Source organism: Lygodium microphyllum, chromosome 30 (genome assembly GCF_053477565.2).
Source record: "Lygodium microphyllum isolate KBCC chromosome 30, Lygodium_microphyllum_v1.1.10, whole genome shotgun sequence".
In the NCBI taxonomy this organism is placed as follows: domain Eukaryota; kingdom Viridiplantae; phylum Streptophyta; class Polypodiopsida; order Schizaeales; family Lygodiaceae; genus Lygodium; species Lygodium microphyllum.
In genome coordinates, this window is record NC_141164.1 from 17437718 (window position 1) to 17450313 (window position 12596).

Sequence of the window (12596 nt, forward strand, 5' to 3'; positions counted from 1 at the left end):
AGATAGATTGTTTGCCATGCAGTATGTGAAAGATAGAGTTGCTGAAAAATCCATTGATGATGTAGTATGGTACATTGATTCAGGGGCATCAAATCACATGATCCCTCATGGTGATTGGTTCACTGACATGGTAGCTGAAAGACATGGCTATGTATGCACAGGTGATGACACGTAGCATAGCATTGAGTATAAAGGAAAAGTGCCTCTTGTGGTTCATGATGTCAAATAGAAAAATTTGCATGATGTATTGCATGTCCCATCGATAACGAAGAACTTACTGTCTATAGGACATCAGGTACTATGACATCACTACAAGTGTCATGAAGATACAGTTAAAGTAGAAATTTAACAATATGGAGAGAAAGAGCATGCCTATATAGGACTATGTGACAGAGATCAAGAAGATTGCGGATCAGCTGGCATTTGTTGGTACTCAAGTTGAAGATGAAGATATGGTTGCTATGACTCTGAATGGCTTGGGTCCAGAGTACAAGTCTTCTGATACTTTTGTGTTTGTGCGGACTGAAATGCATGATTTCAATGAATTGGTTGCATTCCTTATCTATGAGGAGATTAAACTTGGCTTGGCTACAGGGTCAAGCAGTTCCAAAAGCAAGGATGTAGTTTTTTATTTCAATCAACCCGGTCATGGCAGCCGTGGTAGAGGCTATGGTTTTGGTAGAGAAGGCTATCAAAATGCATCCTATGGCAATAACAACCAGTAGGTACCGAATGCTAGAGGTGGTGGAAACTTTAGAGGCAGGGGGAGATCTAGCCCTAGAGGCAGAGACTCTTGGTAGTAGCGTCCATCTGACAATCTGAATAAGGATAAGGATTGTCATTACTGCGGGAAGTATGGTCATATTGCCAAGGACTGTAGGAAGAAGCAAGGCAATCAGAAGGGCAAACAACATGGACATTTTGCTACGTCCAGTCAGGTAGATGATGCTTCAGGAGATAGATTGTTTGCCATGCAGTATGTGAAAGATAGAGTTGCTGAAAAATCCATTGACGATGCAGTATGGTACATTGATTCAGGGGCATCAAATCAGAGGATCCTGTATGGTGATTGGTTCATTGACATGGTAGCTGAAAGACATGGCTATGTATGTGCAGGTGATGACACGTAGCATAGCATTGAGCATAAAGGAAAAGTGCCTCTTGTGGTTCATGATGGCAAATGGAAAAATATGCAAGTAGTATTGCATGTCCCATGGATAACGAAGAACTTACTGTCTATAGGACATCGGGTACTATGGCACCACTACAAGTGCCAGGAAGATACAGTTAAAGCAGAAATTTAACAATATGGAGAGAAAGAGCAGGCCTATATAGGACTACGTGAAAGAGATCAAGAAGATTGTGGATCAGCTGGCATTTGTTGGTACTCAAGTTGAAGATGAAGATATGGTTGCTATGACTTTTGTGTTTGTGCGGACTGAAATGCATGATTTCAATGAACTGGTTGCATTACTTATCTATGAGGAGATTAAACTTGGCTTGGCTACAGGGTCAAGCAGTTCCAAAAGCAAGGATGTAGTTTTTTATTTCAATCAACCCGGTCATGGCAGCCGTGGTAGAGGCTATGGTTTTGGCAGAGAAGGCTACCAAAATGCATCCTATGGCAATAACAACCAGTAGGTACCGAATGCAAGAGGTGGTGGAAACTTTAGAGGCAGGGGGAGATCTAGCCCTAGAGGCAGAGACTCTTGGTAGGAGTAGCATTCATCTGACAATCCGAATAAGGATAAGGATTGTTATTACTGCGGGAAGTATGCTTATATTGCCAAGGACTGTTGGAAGAAGCAAGGCAATCAGAAGGGCAAACAACATGGACATTTTGCTACGTCCAGTCAGGTAGATGATGCTTCAGGAGATAGATTGTTTGCCATGTAGTATGTGAAAGATAGAGCTGTTGAAAAATCCATTGACGATGCAGTATGGTACATTGATTCAGGGGCATCAAATCACATGATCCCTCATGGTGATTGGTTCACTGACATGGTAGCTGAAAGACATGGCTATGTATGCGCAGATGATGATACGTAGCATAGCATTGAGCATAAAGGAAAAGTGCCTCTTGTGGTTCATGATGTCAAATAGAAAAATTTGCATGATGTATTGCATGTCCCATCGATAACGAAGAACTTACTGTCTATAGGACATCAGGTACTATGACATCACTACAAGTGTCAGGAAGATACAGTTAAAGTAGAAATTTAACAATATGGAGAGAAAGAGCATGCCTATATAGGACTATGTGACAGAGATCAAGAAGATTGCGGATCAGCTGGCATTTGTTGATACTCAAGTTGAAGATGAAGATATGGTTGCTATGACTCTGAATGGCTTGGGTCCAGAGTACAAGTGTTTTGATACTTTTGTGTTTGTGCGGACTGAAATGCATGATTTCAATGAACTGGTTGCATTCCTTATCTATGAGGAGGTTAAACTTGGCTTTGCTACAGGGTCAAGCAGTTTCAAAAGCAAGGATGTAGTTTTTTATTTCAATCAACGCGGTCGTGGCGGTCATGGTAGAGGCTATGGTTTTGGCAGAGGAGGCCATTAAAATTCATTCTATGGCAATAACAACAAGCAGGTACCGAATGCTAGAGGTGGTGGAAACTTTAGAGGCAGGGGGAGATCTAGCCCTAGAGGCAGAGACTCTTGGTAGTAGCGTCCATCTGACAATCTGAATATGGATAAGGATTGTCATTACTGCGGGAAGTATGGTCATATTGCCAAGGACTGTAGGAAGAAGCAAGGCAATCAGAAGGGCAAACAACATGGACATTTTGCTACGTCCAGTCAGGTAGATGATGCTTCAGGAGATAGATTGTTTGCCATGCAGTATGTGAAAGATAGAGTTGCTGAAAAATCCATTGACGATGCAGTATGGTACATTGATTCAGGGGCATCAAATCAGAGGATCCTGTATGGTGATTGGTTCACTGACATGGTAGCTGAAAGACATGGCTATGTATGTGCAGGTGATGACACGTAGCATAGCATTGAGCATAAAGGAAAAGTGCCTCTTGTGGTTCATGATGGCAAATGGAAAAATATGCAAGTAGTATTGCATGTCCCATGGATAACGAAGAACTTACTGTCTATAGGACATCAGGTACTATGGCACCACTACAAGTGCCAGGAAGATACAGTTAAAGCAGAAATTTAACAATATGGAGAGAAAGAGCAGGCCTATATAGGACTACGTGAAAGAGATCAAGAAGATTGCGGATCAGCTGGCATTTGTTGGTACTCAAGTTGAAGATGAAGATATGGTTGCTATGACTCTGAATGGCTTGGGTCCAGAGTACAAGTCTTCTGATACTTTTGTGTTTGTGCGGACTGAAATGCATGATTTCAATGAACTGATTGCATTACTTATCTATGAGGAGATTAAACTTGGCTTGGCTACAGGGTCAAGCAGTTCCAAAAGCAAGGATGTAGTTTTTTATTTCAATCAACCCGGTCATGGCAGCCGTGGTAGAGGCTATGGTTTTGGCAGAGAAGGCTACCAAAATGCATCCTATGGCAATAACAACCAGTAGGTACCGAATGCAAGAGGTGGTGGAAACTTTAGAGGCAGGGGGAGATCTAGCCCTAGAGGCAGAGACTCTTGGTAGGAGTAGCATTCATCTGACAATCCGAATAAGGATAAGGATTGTTATTACTGCGGGAAGTATGCTTATATTGCCAAGGACTGTTGGAAGAAGCAAGGCAATCAGAAGGGCAAACAACATGGACATTTTGCTACGTCCAGTCAGGTAGATGATGCTTCAGGAGATAGATTGTTTGCCATGTAGTATGTGAAAGATAGAGCTGTTGAAAAATCCATTGACGATGCAGTATGGTACATTGATTCAGGGGCATCAAATCACATGATCCCTCATGGTGATTGGTTCACTGACATGGTAGCTGAAAGACATGGCTATGTATGCGCAGATGATGATACGTAGCATAGCATTGAGCATAAAGGAAAAGTGCCTCTTGTGGTTCATGATGTCAAATAGAAAAATTTGCATGATGTATTGCATGTCCCATCAATAACGAAGAACTTACTATCTATAGGACAGATGACAGAGCAGAACTTGCAGGTTAGGTTCAATAAGCATGGATGCTTTATTAAAGAGTTTGAAAATGGTTGCAAGTTGATTGCTCGCGGTCACAGGAATGACATAATGTTTACTCTTGATGTCACTTTGCCAGAGCTGAATTCAGCTATGTTTGCCCATGGTTTTGGCACTGTCAGAGACTTGAAAATTTGGCATAAGAGAGTGGGACACGTGAATTTGCAACGGCTGTAAATTATGCAGAAAAAACAGCTTGTTACAGGTTTACCCAAGTTCCAATACACAGACATTGGTCATGTATGCGATGCTTGTCAGTTTGGTAAGCAGTCGAGGTTGCCATTTGTCAGGCATGTAAGGCAGAGTACATGTCCATTGCAATTAGTACACTTTGCTGTCTGGGGGCTAGTCCATAATGCATCTATGGGAGGCTCGAAGTACTATGTGACATTTATTGATGATTATAGTCGCTATACTTGGGTGTATATTCTACAAACAAAGGATAAGGTGTTTCCTGTTTTTCAGCAGTTTAAAAAGTAGGTTGAAAAGGAATTTGATTGCTATATCTCTTGCTTGAGATTAGACAACGGTGAGGAGTATGTGTCAAATGAGTTTGACAATTTTTTGGTTGAAAATGGTATACGTAGACAGCTTACCTGTAACTATGCTCCACAGCAGAATGGAGTGGTTGAGCATAAAAAATAGGGTATTGATGGAAGCTGCTCGTGCCATGATGAATGAGAAAAAGATGCCGCTCTATTATTGGGCTGAGGCTGTTATGACAGCCATGTATATCTTGAATCGGACTTCCACCTACAGGTATTCATGAGATGGCGCCATTTGAGAAGTTGTATGGCTACAAGCCGGATGTAAGTCACATGAAAGTCTTCGGGGCTGTCTTACTTATATGCACATCCCTGATGAGAAAAGGAAGAAGCTGGATCCAAAAGCGCATAAGTGTGTTTTCATTGGATATTCACAGAAGAAGAAGGCATATAAATGTTATGATTCCTCTACCAGGGAGACTTTGGTGAGCAGGGATGTTATCTTCGATGAGATGGCCTCTTGGTATGTATCACCAGCTGCAGTGCCATTGGATACGCCTTCTACTCATGTATCTACAGCTGATTTGCAGCAGAAAATTGCTATGACAGGTCCTAGTGGTCAGACGGTATCTCCATGGACAGGGAGATTGCGGAGCTCTGGCTCACCGTTCACTAACACCACTATGTCAGTGAGGGAGAGACATGATGTAGTAGAGAACAAAGGAAAAGGAAAAGTCATTGATGATATATCTGGTGTGATGACACGTGGCAAGTTGACTTCAGGCTATGACTCAACTGATAGTTTAGACAGTGAACTTGGTATTCCGACTGTGTATACGCCTGGTACTAGGCAGAACAGATACATTCCGTCTCATGAGAGAGGGGAATCGAGCAGTGCACCACAGCCGAGACGCTCGCAGAGGGTCAGATATCCTGTTGACAGGTTGACGTACAGTGGCTACTCTGCAAAGCACTATGCTTACATGACAAAAGTGATGGAGATCAAAGAACCAGGTACATATGTTGAAGCAATAAAAGATGATAACTGGTGTGCAGCTATAGATGAAGAAATGAATGCCTTGGCTGAAAATAAAACATGGGATCTTGTGCCATTGCTTGAAGGGAAAAAGACCATTGGCTGCAAATGGGTCTACAAAATCAAATGCAAGTCGGATGGCAGTGTGGAAAGGTACAAAGCCAGGCTGGTTGCTAAGAGGTATGCCCAACAGTATGGACTTGATTATGAGGAAACATTCAGCCTTGTTGCCAAGATGGCAACCATACGCACTGTGATTGCTTTGGTTGCCGCTAGAGGCTGGAAATTGCAGCAGATGGACGTGAAGAATGCATTCCTCAATGGTGACTTGGCAAAGGATGTCTATATGGGTCAGCCGGAAAGGTATGTACACCTTGATTTTCAGCACTATGTATACAGGCTGAAAAAAGCATTGTATGGGTTGAAGCAGGCTCCGAGAGCTTGGCATGCAAGGATCATTAACTACATGCAGAGCTTGGGATTTGTTGTTGGTAGGGCTGATCACAGCCTATTTACGAAAAAGACTGACAGTGGCTTGGTAGTGTCGGTCATATATGTTGATGATTTGATAATCACTGGTGATGATGACTTGGGCATACAGCATGTAATGAAGATGCTGAAAACTGAATTTGACATGAAAGACCTAGGTGATTTGAAGTATTTCTTGGGCATTGAGGTGGTTACAGTTGAAAATGGTTTATGGTTGATGCAGAAGCACTATGCCATGGAAATGTTGAAGAAGTATGGCATGGCTGAATGCAAACCACTAGATATAGCTCTTGATCAGAATGTAAAGTTAGACATGAGCACTGGGGCTGAAGTTGAGGATGTGACTATGTACAAGCAGATGGTTGGTAGTCTGATTTACTTGACCATCACTAGGCCTGATTTGAGCTATGCTGTAGGGCTCATAAGCCAGTTTATGCAAAAGCCCCGAAAGCCGCACTTGGATGCAGTTAGATGCATTATGAGATATATTAAGTCCACTATAGATTATGGGCAGTTCTATGTGAGAGATAAGCCCTTGAAACTGGTTGGATACACGGATGCGGATTGGGCAGGATGCTCATATGACCGCAGATCTATGAGTGGCTATGCTTTCGGGTTTGGAAGCGGAATGATTAGTTGGAACAGCAAGAAGTAGCCTATGGTTGCTTTATCGAGTACTAAGACAGAGTACAGGGGTGCTGCATTGGCAGCATGTGAGATTGCATGACTGCTCAAGCTTATGGCTGATTTGGATATACAAGTAGATGCTCCAGTGACTTTGCTACGTGACAATCTTAGTAGTGTACTCTTGGCCATGAATCCAGTATACCATGCCAGGACAAAACATATTGAGGTACACTACCACTTTATCAAAGAGATGGTTCTTGCAGGAAGAGTTGATCTCATGTATGTGAAGACTGATGAACAGGTTACGGATATCTTTACCAAGTCTTTGGGTAAAGATAAGTTCAGTGTTTTCAGACAGCTTCTTGGTGTACAGATGCTGTCTTGAGCTTGAGGGGGAGTGCTAGATTTCAAGCTTATTCTTTTGTCTTTGGTATGATTGTACCCTGCACTTGAGTTGTCCAGCTGTACTACATGATGCGGACATTAAATAAGTCAATGCTTAGGACTTAGTTGTTTGGTGTGAATGGTCCTTGTGACCTTAGGTTGAAAACAATAATTTGAGTTATGAAAAAATACACAATGGATATACGTGAGAGAGCGAGATGCTTCTCACTGTGTGTTAGCTACAACCTCTCTCTCTCTCTGACTTTTATCATCGGCATCCTCGATGTAGAGGAGAAGGGGAGGAGGAGATGGACCTGCTGACAATATATAATTGCTGCTATGTATGTGCAATAGATATTTTACAAAGGTAGTTTTTGTAACTGTCCTCCATTATCATGTGTCCTAGGGGTTATACAAATTATCAAGTTGCCATTGAATTGATCCTTTGGTTGAGTTGGATGCTTGGGAGGGTGCTCATGAATACGCTGGCCTTGGTGAGCTGTGCAGCATGCAGAGCTGTTTGTTTTTCTTCCATAGACTTAAGGAAGGCATGGCAAAGAGGAATCAATTTTGCAGCAAAAAAAAGCTTGTGCTTGACATAAGAAGTCTGAATCCACGCTAAAAGAGCACGAATGGCTTGCAAGGATCCATAGAAAATGGAGCAGTGGCCATGTCCGGGCTATTTTGTGAAGAGAGGTAACTCTTGAATTGCACTAGCCTATTGGAGAGCGGTGATGAGGTAGGTTTAGTGGGGGGATTAGAGGGAGGAGAAGATGGAAAAGTAGGGTTGGAGCCGGTGGCAGTATGGGATGGGAGCAAAATCTTGCTTATGCTAGCATGCAAGAAGAAGCTTCAGAGCATATGCTGGAGCACCTTTTGGCTTGATAAAACGAGTGATTACTCGTATCGGTTATGTGGGGACACCTGGTTTCATGTAGGGCTTTGACTCAGCTCAAAAGAAGCAAGATGTTGTATGCAAAGTTGAGCAATTTCCCATCTTTTCTCATCTCATAGCAAATGAGGCTATACTCGATGCTCTAGAGAGGGAGGAGTCAGGATTGTATACTGTCAATTCTGCTGCTTATATGTTTGTCGTCTAACTTATAGTATGTAACTATGAGTTTATGTAGCACGCACTAGTTGATAATAAATACTATTGATATTGATGATAGTGACGGGTAGTATATTGTTTGAAGAGATATTGATGATAGTGATGGGGAATACATTGGTTTGGTTCTTTGAGGCTTGGGGTGAAAAATTTGATGATACTACAATTTTGCTGTTATTAACGGCTTTTACTGTGTTTAGGTTGCTTATAAGATGCTAGCTAGCTATACTGGTAAGCCTCCATATTCACATGCATCCCATGATTCCCAATCCTCAATGTAGAAGAAGGACAGGAGGAGATGGACATGGTAAACTCAATCTGATAGGTATTCTACAAACTCAGTCTTTGTAACCACCTGGTCTGGTCATTTGATTGAGCTGAATGTTGGCAGGGTGCCTATGAATACGCTAGCCTTGGTGATCTGTGTGGAGGTAATTTCTTCCTATGGACTCAAGCAAGGCGTGGTTGAGAGGAGTTACAGGTGACTTGTGTGGAGGTATTTTTTTCCTGTAGACTCAACCAAGGCTGCTGAGAGGAGTTAATATTGTGGTGGAACTAACATTTGTGCTTGAAATAAGAAGTTCAAGTCTAAGCTAAACCCTGTCTTTATCGCTTTGCAGAGTAGAGCAATAGTGGATTGGTAAGATTGATAGAAAGCAACATTTTGGCTGTGTTCCGGCTGTTTTGTGAAGAGGGGCGGCTGCTGAATTGCACTTTTGTGTTGGAGGTTGGCACCAAGGTAGGTTTAGTGTGGGGGTTCAAAGAGGGGAAGAGATGGAAAATTAGGGGAGATGGTATGGGACAAGCAAGAGGCAATATGGAATGGGAGAAAAATCTCACTTATGCTACAATGCAATGAGCTTCAAAGCATAGTGAATGATCTCTTGGCTTGATGAAAGGAGTGAGTATAGGTATAAGTAATGTGGAACTTCTTGTTTCATGCCTTCTTGATTTTTCTAAAATAATCTAAAGTATGACTTGTCAACGGCAATGAGTGGGGAGAAATAGTATACTCTTATGACGTGCTCTTATGACGTATAACCCTATACTCATGTGGATGTTTTGATTGTCTGGTAAATATTGTTTGAATAGATATTGATGATAGTGATAGGCAATATATTGGTTTTTCCTTTTAAGGCTTGAGGCAAGAATCTTGATGATGCTGCACTTTTGCTATTGTTAAGAGTGTGTATTGTGTTCCATATATTTATAAGATACCAATCAACTTTACTAATAAACTTGCATGTTGTGTGGCATCTCATGATTCCCCATCCTCAATGTTTAGGCAAAGGGGAGGAGATGAACCTATTGACAACATATAAATATTGCTGTGTATGTGGATTTGATATATTTACAAATGTATGTGGAGCATGAGTGGATTGGAAGGCTCAAGAGACCGGGGTTCTTTATTGCTTATAGTGTAGAGTATCAGTGGATTGGAAGGCTCAAAAGAAAGTGGATTTGGAAGATGGAAAAGTAGGGGAGAGGATGGTGGGGACTTAGCAAGCAGGAGACAATATGGGATGGTAGCAAAATCTCCCTCATGCTAGCATGAAAGGAGGAACTTTAAAGCATGTCGAAGCACCTCTTTTTTTTTTTTTTTTCAAGTAAAATGTGGCTGATTATATTACTGAAAAAACTGATTACAACAGAGCGCTCATACTCAACAGACTAGTTGGAGCTGATGCAACGTCACCAATACATCATGTATACAAGCCTCTCAAAGCGGTCTGGTGGGGATGGGGGCAAGAAGCCATTGGGGGGGGGGGGGGTTATATCGCCAAGTGGGGTTGGTTGCCTGCATCACGAAGAACAGACCTTGGCCGCCTCAAGTACGCATGAAGTGATCACGGAGCTCTTGACGAGCCTTGGACTCGCCCTGCACCTGATCCCATCGGCTGCGGAGGGAGTGGATGATGGAGGTCCTGAGCTCTGCTAAGATTGCATGTGCTGAAAGTCTCTCCCCGCCGAAAGCCTCCTAACACCACGTCTTCCATGTATGCCATCCAATAAGACTCCCTATGATCTCCCATACCTCCGAGCGGTCTGCCATGGGCTCCAGTACCTGGCGGATGGGTAGAGCCTCCAGATCGACCACTGCGCACGACCCTTCCTCGATCATGAATATCGTGTCCTGCATTCCGGCCTCATACAAAAGGTGACGGCCCTGGCTGACTGCCTGCCAACAGAAGGCTCCCCATGAGATACACCCAAGGCTGGGTGCTATACGGCGAAGGATGTGGTATGCTTCTCTCCATACGAGCTGCGCCTCCTCACATGACCAAAGGCAATGCTTTGGGGTTTCCAAAGGCTGCTGTGTGCAGTTCTTACAACCTTCCGCCTTTTGCATCTGGGCAAGCCAACTTCCCACCGCCAAGCCTCCATGTGTCACTAGCCATAAAAAGTATGACACCCTCCTCAGCCTCCAACTATCCCATAGGCGGCGCCAAAAGGTCCGTCAAAAGGGCTCCGTGATGCTGTGCTCCGCCCAGTGCCTGCTGCGTGATGCGCCCAGTCCATATCCACCTATAATAGTATATGTCTGCTAATCCTGGCAATGTACTCTAGGAACCTGGGTGGCTTCTTGGCGACCGTAGAGGCCAGCCATAGCCACTCTTCTAGATCCCACTCCAGCTCATCAAGTGGTCTGCCCTCGCAGATCCAAAGGCGCCACTCCCTGAGCTCCTTCCAGAAAACATAGGGGTCGAATTACCATGTCTTCCCTTGAAGGCCCACCACCCGAATCCTCCTCCATGAAAGGGTGGCAATCTCCTCATCTTGTTGCCCTTTGTCAAGGGCCAGACGTCCCCTCTCCTAAACGACGAAGAAAGTCCCCTGCGGGGCGCTACCCACTCTACCTGCCACTTGAAGGGGGATGCATGCTGGTGAAAACCTAGCTGCCTATACCTCCCCGGGCTTTATCAACTCTCGTACCGGGGGAGCAAGCCACTCCGGAGGTATTGCTGCGTCTATCTCTCTTCTCCTCAACTCCACTTGTCTCTAGTAGCTTGATACTCGTTGCAACATCTCCTCGTTTGCCATTCTATACACCTCCCGCCATGTCTTGATGGTATGAGCCGGGATGGCCTCCCACCTAGCCCACTAGATATGGGGGCGATCACCTATCTGTGCCCCTTCCCGATCTTTGACCTAGGGGTTCCAGATCACTGGTTGACGGTCTATTTCCTCCTGGTAGCTTGGGGGACTCTAGATTAGGGCCTTGGAGAGGCCCTGCCACACGCGGAGTAGGCTGCGAAGGAAAGGTGATCTAGGGGGGTGATCTGGGCTGACGTGAAGATCCATCTTAGGGACGGCCCCCACTCACCGCCAAGCCTTCGTATACAATCTTGAAGGCCCTCCTGCAATAAGACCTTCCAGGTTTGCCCGCCTAGTGTGAGTCCGCGGACAACTAGCTTGCCCAAGAGGGCCATACTTTGATACTCTGAGTCTATGATCCCAAGCCCTCCCTCTGACCTATGTCGTATGATGGTCGCCCAGCCACCTTGGCCCTCGAATCCTTGGAACCATCGGACCCTGACCAAAGAAAATTCCGCACCAGGCGGCGAAGCTGCACTACGCACGATGAGGAGAAGCACCAACACGAGGCGATGTACGAGGCCGTTGCTAGGAGGACCTGGTTAACCACCAGGGCTCGTCTGGCTAGTGAGAGGCAAACCGTGCTCTAGTAGGTCAATTTCCTCCGAATAGAATCAAGGACAGGAAGAAATTGCTGGGCAGGAGTGATGTGGAGTCCCATCTGGAATCCTAGGTATCGGATGGTCTGTCCTTTGCTCACCCATCTAAATCCCAGGTGGATGCCCCACTCCCTGCTGGAGTTCGGGTCTATGAGGAAACCAACCGACTTTTGGCAGTTGATTTTCGCTCCCGCTACAAAGTAGAACACGTCAAGAGCCAGCCTCACTCTCTCCAACATCAACCCATCATCCTCTATGTAGAGGGCTGTATCATCTGCGTACTCTGAGTCTAACAACTTAGTCTCCTCTCTCATTAGAAGTCGAAGGCCGCGTAATCCGCTCACATGTGACCTGAGGAAGTGAGACATTGTCTCTGCGAAGAGTAAGAACATGTATGGGGCCAAGGGGCAGCCCTGTCGAACCGATCTCTTTAGCCAAAACTCCTTCCCTCACCTTTCGCCTATGAGAACCCTGCTGGTGGCCGATCTGTACAGGTCGGAGACCCCAAGAATCCAGGCTTGGGGGAATCCCAACCTCACCATGGTGCCCTCTAGGAAATCTCAGTCCACCCTGTCATAAGCTTTCTCGAAATCCAAGAATAGTACTGCCAGTCTCTACCCATTGTGCCGAGCCCACTTT

At 44.6% G+C, this 12596-nt stretch overlaps 1 long non-coding RNA gene across 1 annotated transcript; it reads left to right on the forward strand.

Annotated features, from left to right (window-relative positions):
• The first annotated feature begins 8457 nt into the window (after positions 1-8457).
• On the forward strand, positions 8458-9328 carry LOC148009587 (uncharacterized). Its single transcript, XR_015689788.1, has 3 exons — positions 8458-8587; positions 8654-8758; positions 8883-9328. It is a non-coding gene; the product is annotated as an uncharacterized LOC148009587 (long non-coding RNA).
• The last annotated feature ends 3268 nt before the right edge of the window (positions 9329-12596 follow it).